Source organism: Phascolarctos cinereus, unplaced genomic scaffold (assembly GCF_003287225.1).
Source record: "Phascolarctos cinereus isolate Bilbo 61053 unplaced genomic scaffold, phaCin_HiC Scaffold_4;HRSCAF=312, whole genome shotgun sequence".
NCBI classification, from domain to species: Eukaryota; Metazoa; Chordata; class Mammalia; order Diprotodontia; family Phascolarctidae; genus Phascolarctos; species Phascolarctos cinereus.
Genome location: NW_027555847.1, coordinates 625,659,313 through 625,673,637, shown reverse-complemented (window position 1 = coordinate 625,673,637; position 14,325 = coordinate 625,659,313).

The following is a 14,325-nucleotide window of genomic DNA, read 5'->3' as shown; positions in this document are numbered from 1 at the left end:
CAGCTGCGAGAAGGGAGTAGAATTTGTGCCTAGTCACACTATTTTTTTTCAGGTAGTTCACATTTTACCTCAATGATGGGTAAAGAACAATGGCACTCCCTGATCAGCAGCCCCCAGGCTCATGACTTTGGACAAGCAGGTAAGCATGGATGGAAGCCACATATGGCTTCAAGGCTGCAGGTTCCCTACCCTTGCCTTAGATCTTTCTAGGTATATCCTGTCTCCGATCTCATTCTCTGCCCCCACCTTTTCCACACCACATTGCCCAAAGTTTAAGCCACTTCATTAGACAAATTTTGTTGAGGAAGAAAAGTCCATGGGTTGATGGGATCAGGAGCTGACTGCCCACTGGCTTTATTGCCCTTACTTTCACTATCCCTTTTCAAAAGCAGTCTATTCTAAGAAAGGTAGAATTCCTAGGCCCACTGTGCTCTTCCCTGATCCAGCCATATCTGGATTATCATTATTCAGATCTGGATGCCACATTTTAAGAACAATGATAAGTTGAAGAGTCTCCAGAAAAGGATGACCTGGATGGTAAAGGACCACGAGGACATATGATAAAGGAATGGGAAATGTTAAGCCTATCTAGGCTTGACAAGGCAGCTATGTATGCGGTACAGAGGATAAAGCGCTGGGCCTGGAGTCAGGAAGACCTGAGTTTAACTCCAGCCTCAGAACACTTACTAGCCGTGTGACTCTGGGCAAGTCACTTAACCTTTTTGGCCTCAATTTCTTCATCTGTAAAATGAGCTAGAGGAGGACATGGCAAGCCACTCCAGTATCTTAGCCAAGAACACCCCAAATAGGGCCATGAAGAATTGGTCATGACTGAATGACAAAAGCCTAGACAATAGAAGAATATTTATTGGCCATACATCTAGAAGTGTATTCTAATGTTTTTCCTGGGGCAGATGTCTAGCTCACTGGCCTACATTTCACAGGCTCCATTCTAATGCATTTTTGAAAATTGTGGTAATGTTTGCTCTTCTCCAATTCTATAATGTCTCTCCCATTCTATACCCTCTTTCAAAGATCTGACAGTGGTTCAGAAATTACATCTACCAATTCTTCCAGTAGTTTTGAGTGTAGTTCATCTGGGTCAGTTCATATGACCTCTCAGGCTCCTTCCTATTCTAAGATTCTGGGATTCTGATCATCAAATTACTAAAAGTGAAAGTTTGAGTTACTCCACTTATCCCCTTGCTTCTCTATCTTTTATCTTAGGATGTAGGTTCTTCTCCCTATCACCCTCTCTGATTTGATGTCATGAAATTACTCATGACTAAGGCTTCTGTGGCCAGTAAGCTGTACTCTAATAGAATGAGTGCACAGAAATCTCCCTTGCCCACAAGTCACTCTCTTCACAGCTTCACATTTCACTGCCCAATTCATGTAAAGAATTCAAGTCATATGCTACTTTCATTAGCCCATTATTGTTATCCATAGTTGAAGTCAGGATTTTGCTTTCCCATCCACCACTTGAAGATGGATACTCTTTCAAAGTGGGAACTGTATTGCAGTGATCTATGAGTAAAAGTGATTTGGCAGAGAGAACATTAGAATCAGACCCCATTTCAACTCTGGTTATTTACTAGCTGTGTAATGTTAGGCAAGTAAATTAACCTCTCTGGACCTCAGGATTTTTATTTGTAGAATAGGAAAGTTAGCATGGAATAGTAGATATGGAGCATACCTCAGAATCAGGATAGATCTGGGTTCAAGTCTTACCTCTGAATTCTAGTGCCTTCTCTCTGTTGATTTTCTTTGATTTATCCTGTGTATGGCTTATTCATACATGATTATCTGCATGTTGTTTTCTCAGTTAGACTGTGCTCCTCAAAAGCAAGAACTATCTTTTTTTTCCCTTTCTTTGCATCCCCAGAGCTTTGCACCCCACAATACCTAGCTAAGTGCCTACTTAATGTTTGTTGATTGACCAACTAACTGAGTGGCATATTCTGACTATTGACTCTTGGCAAGTCATTTAACTTCTTATTGCTCCAAACAGCTGTCTAAGACTAAACAGGTGATAATCTACATTGGAAGAAGGATATTTCTGTACCAGTGAAATCACAGTGCTGTTCAACTCTCTTTCAAAATGATAAAAACAGACATAATAAGAAACATCATGTTATAGAAGTAGCACTTCTGACTATTGGAAGAAGACCTAATCCTGATTTGAATCCTGGTTTTGCCACCTGTATAAGCTTAGGAAAATCATCTCACCTCTCCAGGGCTCAGTTATCTATTCTGTAAAATGGACTAAAAGATCTCCAAGCTTCCTTCCAATTCTAAAATTCCCTGATCCTTAAATTGACAGTTTGTTGGGGGGAAGTCATTTTTTTTCAACCATGGATATGAGATAATTTTAATAGGCAGCAACCCCCAAGACGCCATGAGCCTAAGTCATGGCCTCTTCCATTGAGCCATTTGTGCTCTGGCCCCTTTCTCAGGGAAATGTAGCCCATTGGAAGGACATGGGATATAAACCAATTCCCATGCCTGTTCCTTGAGATGGCTCCTGGTATGTTCTAAAAACTAAAATTCTATTAAATAGAACAGCTTGTGAGCTTTTGCATCGATAACTCATGTAAGTTTTCAGAGGCTTATTATTTCCAAGTGCTCCATTTATACTCAGTAACAGGTGTGCCAAAGGCTTGGCTTGGTAGCATGAATAATGTGTCAGCAGAGTATTTGCAGCAATGGCAAAGCAAGGAAATTTTGTCATTAAGATGTCAACAAAGTCGCCAGAGGATGAAAGCCTTCCCAAAGCAGGATGTAAGGAAACACTTGGGGTATAGAATAGTAGCAGAGCAGCTAAGAGGAAGTCAACAGCCAAAGAATAGGCATCTAAAAGAAATAGTGAAAGCCAAAGACCTAGAGAGCAGTCTTCAAGTATGAGCAGCATAATATTAGAGCTAAAAGAGAAGGAATCCAGTCAAACTCCATCATTCCCCATATGAAGACACTGAAACCCATGACATGAGTAATAAGTTACCAAACTCGGACTTGAACTCCACTCCTAGAAATCCCAGCTCAGCCCACTTTTAACGTGCCAGGTGAGAAACTGATCAAAAATATGCTGAATCTCATCGTACCGAGCTCAATGCAATTGACTGTAAGGATCCTGGAGGGGTTAATTTAAGAACCATGTCAAACCACTCCAGTACCTTTACCAAGAAAACCCCAGATGGGGTCATGAAGTGTCAAACATGACTGAAACAAACCCAAACAGCAACAACATGTCCTTTGAGGGTGATAATTAGCTATTCATGGGTCTTCATTCTCTCCTTTCTATATTTTTATTTGTCCCGAGTTATACCCCTAATTTATCTTGGCCAAATTAGTTTTGTGAGGTAATCATTCATTCCCCATGCTGTTCAGTATGGAGATTTTGCCCTGGATTCAGGTGATGATGGGAGGGCGAACTCTCAATCAGGGGGAAGAAATGTCCCCTGAATGTGACCTTTCCCCTTCAAGTTAAACCACTGGTGGTTAGGTATAAAATGGACTATGTATATAATCTAAATTAATTGGCTTTTTGAGCACTAACTCTCCACAGAATGATAAAGTGAATAGAGAGCTGACCTCAAGGTCAGGAAAACCTGTGTTCAAGCCCCTCTTCTCACGTGTACTGGTTGTCTCAACCTTTGGTGATTGGCAACCAAGATTATAGGTAGCAGAAAAAGTGCTAACCTGAATTGGTAGGAGTTTTGTTTTTTCATTCTGGACTTCCAAAAGCAGAGTTGGTGGAGTTAGAAGTAAGTTGCTCCTACCCTCCCCTGCTGACCTCTAAAAACCCAGAAAACATCATTCCAGGAAAAACCATAGCTGAGCCAGCAGAAATATGGGGTACAACAGTCTTGTATCCCAGGAATCTTGGGGGATTAATGGAAAAGATCCCTGTTGCTCTGGTGGAAGGGGAGTAGTACAGGATGGGAGGCATCCCAGCAAGCCAGTGGCAAGCCCCACCTCAGCAAACCAAAAGAAGATACTGAGCCCCGCAGAGCAGACAAGGTCCAACACCAGAACACACCCCCCAAGCCAAATGCCTTGGCACAGGCAGTGGAATCAGTAGACTCCAGCTTGAAAAACCACCATGTGTACCAGCAAGCATCCTCCAGGGGCCAGACTCAACCCCCACCCCAAAAGCTCAAAAGTTGCTAACCCCATTTCAGCACCAGGTAAGTTGCCAGACCCCTACAGCCTTTGGCTGCCAGCATCAGAGGGCCCAGCACACAAAGCCAATGACCAGGTCCCTGGCCCCAGCACTAACCCCAGCTTGGGTTGGTGCCCTTTGTACTCCATCAGGACAGCTCAACTTCAAAAGTCAGGAAATAGGCAAACACCATGAGCAAAAAGCAGGAATGGAAAATAATCATAGATTCTTACTATGGGGACAGGGAATATCAAAATACAAATTCAGAAAAGGACAACATACCCACATCTGTCAATATACCCACATCTGAAACCTCAGAGGGGAATATGAACTGGTCTCAAGCCCAAAAAGCCTTCTTGGGAGAGCTCAAGAAAGATTTTAAAAGTCAAAAAATAGAAGTAGAAGAAAAATAGGGAAAAGAAATGAAAGGTATGCAAGAGAGAATCAACAGCTTGAAAAGGAAAGACAAAATTGGCTGTAGAAAACAAGTCCTTAAAAATACAATTGGCTAAATGGGGGAAAAGTACACTGAAAAAAAACAATTCCTTAAAAATCAGAATTAGCCAAATGTAAAAGGAAGTACGAAAACTCACTGAAGATAAGAACTCCTTAAAAAGTAAAATGGGACAAATGGAAAGGAAGGTATAAAATCTAATTGAAGAAAACAATTCATTAAAAATTAGTATTGGAGAAGTGGAAGCTAATGACTCTATGAGACAGCAAGAATCAGTCAAACAAAATCAAAAGAATGAACAAAATAGAAGAAAACATAAAATATCTCATTGGAAAAACAACCAACCTGGAAAATAGATCCAGGAGAGATCATTTAAAAATTATTGGTCTACCCAAAAGCCATGATGAAAAAAAATATATAGCCTGGACAGCATCTTCCAAGAAATCATGAAGGAAAACTACCCTAAGGTCCTAGAATCAGAGGATAAAATAACCATCAAAAGAATCCACCAATCACCTCCTGAAATAAATCCCAAATTGAAAACACCCAGGAATATTATAGCCAAAACCCAAAATTTTCAGGTCAAAGAGGAGTGTTTTTCCTATACCAATGCAATTACAGGTCCAGAACCTATTCCTATTCTTCACTGTCTCCAAAATCTATATCTTCTCTAGCCTTGATTTCTGCCTGAGCTCCAACTATATATATAGAGTGGGATATCCATTTGGATATCCTGTAAACAACTTCATATCCAACCTATCTAAGAGGATATTCATATCTCCATATTACTCCCTTTTGTGCATCTTCCATTCTAACAAAACTGGTCTTCTCACTGTTTCCTACCCACAACATTACAATTCTAGTATCTCTGTGCCTTTACATTGGTGCATTCTCCACGTCTGGTAAGTACCGTTTCTCACCTCTGCTTATCAGAAGCCTTAGCTTCCTTGTAAGTGCCATATTCCTTCAGGTGCTACCTCCTTCACAAAGCTTTTCTGGACTCTTTCAATTGTCAATGTTCCACCATACCCCTTAAAATTACCTCATATCATTTTGAATATACAGGGTGTCCCATAAGTCATAGTTCACTTTTAAGCTTCAATAGAATTTTGGGACATACTACACTTTGTATTTACTTATATATGTGCATGTTATATGAAAAATGTAATATCTTTGGGGGTAAGGATGTTTCATTTTTTTGTTTTTGTATACCTAGAATCTACCACATTGCCTTGAAGGTAGTAAATGCTCCATTAATGTTTGTGGGGTTGAGTTCTTCACAAAACCTACTTGCTTTCCCTGCTCCATGTTTTTTGAAGCCATTACAATCAAGAAACTTCTTCCAAGCACCCAAACTCAAAACTTCCTTGCCTTGTCATTGTTGCAAGCATCCTACTAACACTTTGTCATGATACTCAGCCAAGCTTTTACCACACCCATTCTTGATTCACCCACCCTTCACTCTTTTTTTGATTCCCTCCTTTCAAGCAGTTGTACTGAATCCTTTCAAATTTATCTTTACAGAGTGATGCCAGTCAGTCCCTTCTTGCTACAATGATTCAAGTTTTCACTGCCAAGTACATGTACTCTTATGATAGCCTCCTAACTTGTCTACCTGACTCCCCTGTTCATCTCTTCTCCTTACAGAGCTATAGGTAAGCTAGCTAGTGTCCCAATCTTATCATAGCATTCTTCAGTTAAGGAACCCACAATTGCTCCCCTTTGCATACTAATAAATTCTAAGAATATTCTGGCACTAAAAGACCACCAGACACTCAATTTCAACCCCTTTACATCCCTGGACTCTCAGGATCAGAGGTCTTCTGATCCCAAACCACACCTGAACAGAAGTCAACTAATCAATCAACAAGAATTTCCTAAGCGCTCACTACGTGTCAGGCACAGGACTAAACACTGGAGAGACAAAGGAAAAGAAAAAAAAAACAAGGAAAAAAACTATATTACATCACATTCAAGTGTTATTATTTGGTCAATACTACACCCAGATGATGCTTGAAGATCTGCTGCCTGCCCTTTCAACTAGTGATGGGAAATCATTACCGCCTGATGCAATCGATTCTATTAAAAAAAAATCACGTTGTCAGAAAGGGTTTTTTTTTCCTTTTTTGTAATAGGTAGCCCTCCACAAATGCAACAGGGATTTCACTCATTGGTATCTCAAACCAGTCTTTGGTTCCTTTTGCCTTCTACCACCAGTTCCCTATCCTTTTTTTCTAATTAATCAATCAATAAATATTTATTAAGCACCTACTATGTACCAGGCACTGTGCCAAGTGCTGATCAGTTGTTTACAAATCTTGTTGACTCTCCCTGAATATCTCTTACATGTTTTCCCTTCTCTTTACTCACCCCACAACCACTACCTCATCACCTCTCACATGGACAATTGCAAGAGTCTGCTAACTGGTCTCCCTGCATCCTTATGTAACCAATCCTTAACAGAGCTGCCAAATTGATATTCCTAAATCACAGGTCTGACAATATCACTCCTTTGATCAAGAAACTTCAACTGTTTCCTGTTCCTAAGTTTGACATTTAAAATCCTTTATATTCTGGTTTGCTTATCTTTCTAGACTAATGACACACTCCTCCCTTTCCCATGCTCCATAATCCAATCAAACTGGCTTGCATGCTATTCCAAACATATTCCATCTCTTGCTTCTCTGGCTTTGCACAAGTTTTACTGCATGCCAGGGATATCCTCCTTTCCCTACTCTTTGTCTTGGAAGCTCAGCTTACTTCAAAGCTCCCCTCTACTTCTACTTTCTTCAAGAAACCTTTTTTGATTTCCCCAATTGGTGTCCCTCTTCAATCATTTTCCATGCATTTTGTTTTTGGCTTGTATTCTCCTTTCTATGAACATGTTATATTTCCTACTAGTAGAATTCAAGTACCTTAAGAGTAAAGACTGTATAAATTTAGGGGTAATCAAGGTATCTCCCATCAGCCTTTTCAGTCCCCTTCAGTGGCTGAAGAGTGCTGGAGGGAGTCATATAATGTTGTTGATAGAATGGCACTCTCTCTCCCTCTTTCTCTCTTTCTCTCCCTCACCTTCTAAGAAAAATGTCTACACTTGCCTCCTCTTCTTACTCACTCCTCAACACTTGCAATTTTTGACTTTTTATTCCATCATTTGATTAAATTTATTCCTTTCAAAGTTATGAATGGTCTTTTAATTGCCAAATAGTGTAATCTTATAAAGTGCTTAGCAGAGTGTCTGCCACATAGTAAGTGCTTAATAAATGCATATTCTCTTCCCCAATCTGTTGCATTTGACGCTGATGACTCCTTAACTTCATGGATGTTCTTTGTCTTAAGACTTGTGTGGCTCTCGTATCTCTTAGTTATTTTCTTACCTTTCCAACTGCTCCTTTCCAGTCTCTTTCGCTAGTTATCATTGAAATTATACCTACTAAGTGTGGATATTCCACAGAGTTCTGTCCTAGGCTCCCTGTCTTTATCTCTCTAAATTTTCTTTTTTTTGAAATCATCAACATCCATGAGATTTCTATGGATATGACTCCCAGATCTATATATTCTACCCCAGTGTCTTCCCTGAGCTATCTTCCATCACCAGTTGCCCACTGAATATTTTAAATTGTCTATCCAAGAAACATCTCAAAATCAAAATATCAATAGTATAACTTCTCTTTTCCTCTCAAATCTACCCTTTTTCCAAATGGCCATATTTCTGCTGAAGGCAGCATGATTCCTCTGATTTCCCAAGTTTGTAATATTGCCATTATACTTGACTCACCACTCTCCCTCACTCCACATATCAAATAAATCACTTGTAAAATTATTTTTACCTCCACAACACCTCTCACATTTGACACCTTATCTCTAACTACACAGCTACCAACCACTTCATTTCAAGACCTCATCATCTCTTGCCTATAGTATTGAAATGGCTACCTAATTGATCTCACATTTTTCCACACTTCAGTCTATCTTCCACACTGCTGCCAAAGTGATTTTCCTTAAATACAAATCTGAAAATATAAATTTTTGTTTCCAGCTTTTAAAGTCCTTCACTGCCTTGCCCCAACCTATCTTTCTAACCTCATTGCAAATTACTTCTAATCAGGCCAAACTGGCCTCTCTATTTCTTACATAGTCCATCTACCACATCAATAACTTTGTACTGCTATACCTTAAGCCTGGGATTCACTCTCTCCTTACCTCCTCCTTATAAATTCCTCTCTTCCATAAAAATGAAGCTCAAGAACCACTTTTGACATGAAACCTTTTTTGAGTCCCTTAATGGCCAGTGCTTTCACTTTCAAACTACCTTTTATTGAACTGATTTGCATTTATTGTATTTATATTCTGTATACACTTATATATGTTCTTGTTGTCTACCCAGTTTGAATATAAACCCCTTGCAAGTATATATTATTCAATTCACCATATCAGTTACCTAAATCCTAATACAGTGCCTGATCCATAACAGGTATTTAATAAATACTCTTGATTGAAATGATTGATTCAAGTATCAAAAGTCATCACAGACCCCAAAGCACAGAGATTTGTATAAACTGCTTGTCTAAAGAATCATGTCCTTCCAGGACATCCCTTTGCTTCCTGATGGGTGTGGCCAACAGTAGATTATATTCTTTTATCCCAGCTCCTAGCACAGTGCCTGGAACATAGTGGATATTTAATAAATGTGTATTCATTAAGACTTCATCTCGAGATTTAAAAAAAGGTCATTGAGAATATCTAAAGTACCATGAGACAAAAGAAATTAATCAGTGGCAAGCACTCTCATTACCACAAGCTATCTTGACTTTTTCTACCCTTCTGGGGCACAGAGAGTTATAAATAAACAACATTGATGCCAAGTTCAATCTAGATATGTTGGAAATATTGGAATAGAAACTTGGCCATCATCACAAGCACAGTGAGTCTGATGGATCAGAAAGCCTCTATTGCTTGACTAAGAATTTGGGTCAACCCAGGAACTCTACTGTCATGAGAAAGGACCACATACAACAAAGCCTGGAATAGCATTGAACCAATTTTCAAGCCACTAGTCGAGCGGAGAGACCACACTATGACTTGTGAGTTGAGATAAACTCCCTTCATTATCAGCAGCTGAGATTCAAAGGCTACTTTTCCTCCCTGGATACTCTCCTCCTTTCAATTAACAAGTTTGGAAACTCCATAACTTTCTTTCTTTCCCAAATTAAATCTTCCTACTGGAGACAATAAAACATCTCAGAGAGGGCTGCCAGAGTAGGGTCATGTTTGGCTTAGCAGCAAGATCAAGAGAAGTATTGCTAGCAACTATAACCCTGGCAGGACAGGGCATGGTATGGGGTACTCTAGTTCTTCTGTTCCATTCTCCTTCTCTTCTATTTTCCTCTTCCCTTCCATTTCCATTTTCCTAGAATCATTTTTGAAACTCATATTGTTATCTCATTGTCAACATACCTGTACTGGAAAAGGTACAGGCAACAAATCAACTATGTTCCAGGCACTGTGTTAAGTGGAATACTTGTAAAAATCAAATCAACCTCAGCTCTCAAGGAGCTTACATTGGGCAAAAGATAACAAGTAAAAGAAAACTAAAATCACGAGAGGAGGGAGAATGAAAGTAGATATACATATAGGAATATAGTGGAGAAAAAAGTCCAGAGACTCAAGAGGGGAGTCCAGAGAGGAATGAAGGAGCAAACATGGTTGGCCTGGGCACTTTCCTTAAAATGGGGGTTATGAGATGAAATGATAAATGAGAGGAAGGGGCCAAAGGATGGGGTTGTTTTCCAATCCAATAAACATTTATTAAGCAAATACTATGTACCAGGCACTGTACTAAGCACTGGGGCTACAGTTAATAAAAAGAAAGAAAGAGAAAAAAAAAAGAAAGAAAGAAGAGAGAGAGAAGAGAGAGAGAAAGAAAGAAAGAAAGAAAGAAAGAAAGAAAGAAAGAAAGAAAGAAAGAAAGAAAGAAAGAAAGAAAGAAAGAAAGAAAGAAAGCCCCTACCCTTGAGGAGCTTCACTATGATGGAAGGAAGACAACATATAAAAGGAGGCAGGGAAGGAGGGAGAGGAAGATTCCAGCAGGTATCTTATTCCACAGAATTGAAACTAGGCAGAGCAGCAGATGCAAAGTGGAGTGAGTTAAGAGTAGTTTCTTCCCTCCTGGGAAGGGCATCTTATTGTATGGAATTGGAACCAGGCAGAGCAATAGAGGCAGAGTGGAGGGTAAGAAGGCTTCAGAGACATGGTGAGGAAAGAAATCCAGAGAGTTGATAGTGGACCATAGAGAGAATTTCACTCATCTATAGAATTCCAGAAGACACACGATTATGTTTTGTCAAAATCTGTCTCCTCTTTGTAACTTCCAGCTTTTGTTCCTAATTTTGTCCTCTTGAGCCAATCAGAACCAGGCTCTCTCCCTCACTACAGGAAGGCAGTATGATACGGAGAAAAGAGAACTAGATTTAAAATCATCTCATTGCCACATCAACTGCTTACCTATATAACCTTGGATAACTTACACATTCTGCAGTACTCAATTTCCTCATCTCTCTGTAAAGTCCTGTGGCCCAAGAGTAGGGAGGGCCTATCCTACAAAAGGACTCTTGAGTTCCTCTTTGAGGAACCATGACCTCAGAGAGGGAAATCAGATTCTCTTTGGCTCATTATTCCCCCACCCTAGAGCCCTGGGGAAAATTTCTTAAAACTCAAGTTAGACCCAGGTCTAAGTTCTCCCCTAAAATGGATTACTCAGGATGCAAAGGAGATCAGGTATAGGACAGCTATTTGTTTCCTCTACTATAAAAGAAATAGTTAAAAGACAAAGACTCATTGGTGTTAATTGACAACAAATAAAACATGAAATAGCAACACATCACAACTATTCTACTGCTTGATACCTAAAACATCAAAACATGAAATATTTGGCAGTATTACTAAATACGCAATATACTTTCACCTAAGATGTTTACTGTCCGAGCAATGCACTCAAAGGCCACAGTCTTTTGGCCAGCCCAGTGTATATACATGTATTGTTTTCCTGCCAGAAGTCATTTTTTTCCCTCTGGGAAGAGTGTAGTTGCAGGGAAAATCTGCTTCAAGGCAGCAGGCCTTAACTGAAGAATCTTTGCTGCTTTTGTTTAGTAATGTCTGACTCTCCATGACTCCATTTGGGGTTTTCTTGGCAAATATGCTGGAGTGGTCTGCCATTTCCTTCTCCAATTCATTTTACAAATGAATCAACTGAAGCAAATGGGGTTAAGTGCCTTGACACGGGTCACACAGCTAGTAAGTGTTTGAGATCAGATTTGAACCTAAGTCCTCCTTACTGTAGGGCCAAGTATTCTACCCACTGCACCGCTTAGCTGCCCTGAAGAACTTCGGAACTCCTAATCTCCCAAGGTAGCCAAAAGGCTCAAAAAGTCTATCTCTCATGATTATTGTTGGGTCACCTATCTTCAGGGAAAGAAAAACAAAGCAGAAGGGGATGCTAAGGCCTTGAGATCCAGTTTCAGGCTCACATAGATAGCACATGCTTCTAATGCCATGTTCAAGTAGCCACCATTGCTACTGGGAGGAAGAGAAAGAGGGGAGAGAAAATCGGCTCATCATGGGAAATCCATGGTAGAACTATAGAAGTTCCAAGCCACATACTCTGAAAAGAGGAAGAAAGTAATGGAAGTAGTTGTTTCTTCGTTTAAGTCTACTAAGTAGGAGAATCTGCCTGCTCAGTGACCAGTCCTCTTTGGCACAGACATGAGCCACCGCCATGACAGGAACGTGGGACTAGCCAGGGTAGGACTTTTCTTTCATCATCCCAAAGCCCGAGTCATTGGGGATTAATAAGAAGGAGCTGTGTCTCCCAGAGCAAATGTCCCTCAGCCCTGAGCCAAAGAGTATATCACTGAAAGTGGCTCTAGTACAAGCTCAGCTTTGACCCAAGGCCTGAGCCTAAGATCTAACTGAAGAAGCCAGTGCTCAAAATTCAGCTCCATTACTTCTGTTAAATGGGAAAATGAGCAGATTGAACCAAATGAACTCAATGGTTATCTAAGTTTCTTTCTGGCTCAAATCTATAATCCTTCCCTCTAATCCTTTGGCAATTTAAGATATTGAAAATACTTGGAGATAGTTTTTATATCTCTTCTAAGTCTTTTCTTCCCTTAAGCTAAAGTCCCTATTTACTTTAACTGACCTCTGATGACACAGTATCCAGGCCTCAAACTACTAATGGATATGGCACAATTTTTCAATGTCCTTCCTAAAATGTAGTGCCCAGGTCTGAACACAATTCTCCAAATATGGCCCAACTGGGGAAAAAATACAGTGCAACTTATATTCCTCATTCTGGATGCTGTTCTATTAATACAGCCTGAGACTGCTTTCATTTTCTTCGTTTCTGTGTCAAACTTGTTAATTCATGTTAAGCTTGCAGTCAAACCCCTGAACTGTTCCTTATACAAACTGTGGTCTAGCCATACCTCCCTCATCCTGAACTTGTGTGTGCATGTGTGTAAGTGTGTGTGTGTGTGTGTGTTCTAACCAAAATATGTCAGGCTTTATTTTTATCTCTTCTTAAATTTGGTCTATTGTTATAGTTTGTCAAAATCTTGTCATCCAAAATGCTAGCTATCCCTCTCACGTTTGTGTCATCTGTAAATCTGATAAATACACCATCTCTGCTTACATTCAAGCCATTGTTTAAAACATTGAACAATACAGGGATAAAGCACTTGAGTAATCACAGCTCTTTCAGAACCAGTTGGGTTCAGTTGTTTTAGTCAAAAATGTTCTCTACTATCCCTTCTCACTCTGGTTCATGTATTTCCTCACAAATCTAAGATCTGTATATCTAAACTATAATGTGGTGTGGGGTCCAGTCAATCCCAAAAGACAGCCTTACTATATTGCCAATTTGCTTGAACCTAAGGTCAGTAAGACTTTGGATTAAACCTTGATTCAGGCCTTTTTGTTTATATCATTAATTTAACTAATATTTATTGAGTACCTACTTAAAAGCACAGGCAGCATGTACTAGGCATACAGCCAGGTGTAAACTTTAGAAAAGATACATTCCTTGCTATCATGGAAATTGTTGTTCAGTCATTTCAGTTGTGTCTGACTCTTTGTGACTCAATTTGGGGTTTTCATGGCAAAGATACTGGAGTGCTTTGCCATGTCCTTCTCCAGCTCATTTTACAGGTGAGTAACTGAGGTTCACCTGCAGAGATTACAAGTAAATGGGTGAGCCAAAAATAACAACAATATATAATATTATTTAAATTCTTTAGAGCTAAGACGTGGTACAGTGGGTAAGGAGCAGCTTTGGTGTCAGGAGAGCCCAGGTTCAAATCCTGCCTCTGATATATCTTGACCATATCTCTCAGTGTCTCAGGAAACTCTCAAAAATGCTAAGGTATAGAACAATTGCTGTTCTGCATTAGTCAGTTTCCTTCTCAAAGAGCTCCCTACAATGATTAAATCACAGGCATAAGCCACATTTTTAAAAGTGCCATGAAAAAATACAAATTAAAGAATTTTCTGAGGTCTAAGTGGGGAAGAAAGGTCATTAGCAACTGAGGGAATCAAGGAGAAATCATGGAGGAGATAACATTTGAGTGGAGTTTTAAAGACAGCTAAGTCGTCTGCTTTTCCCTTCAGGAGTGATTTTACCATTCAAGCCAAAAGGAGCATCAGTCATAGG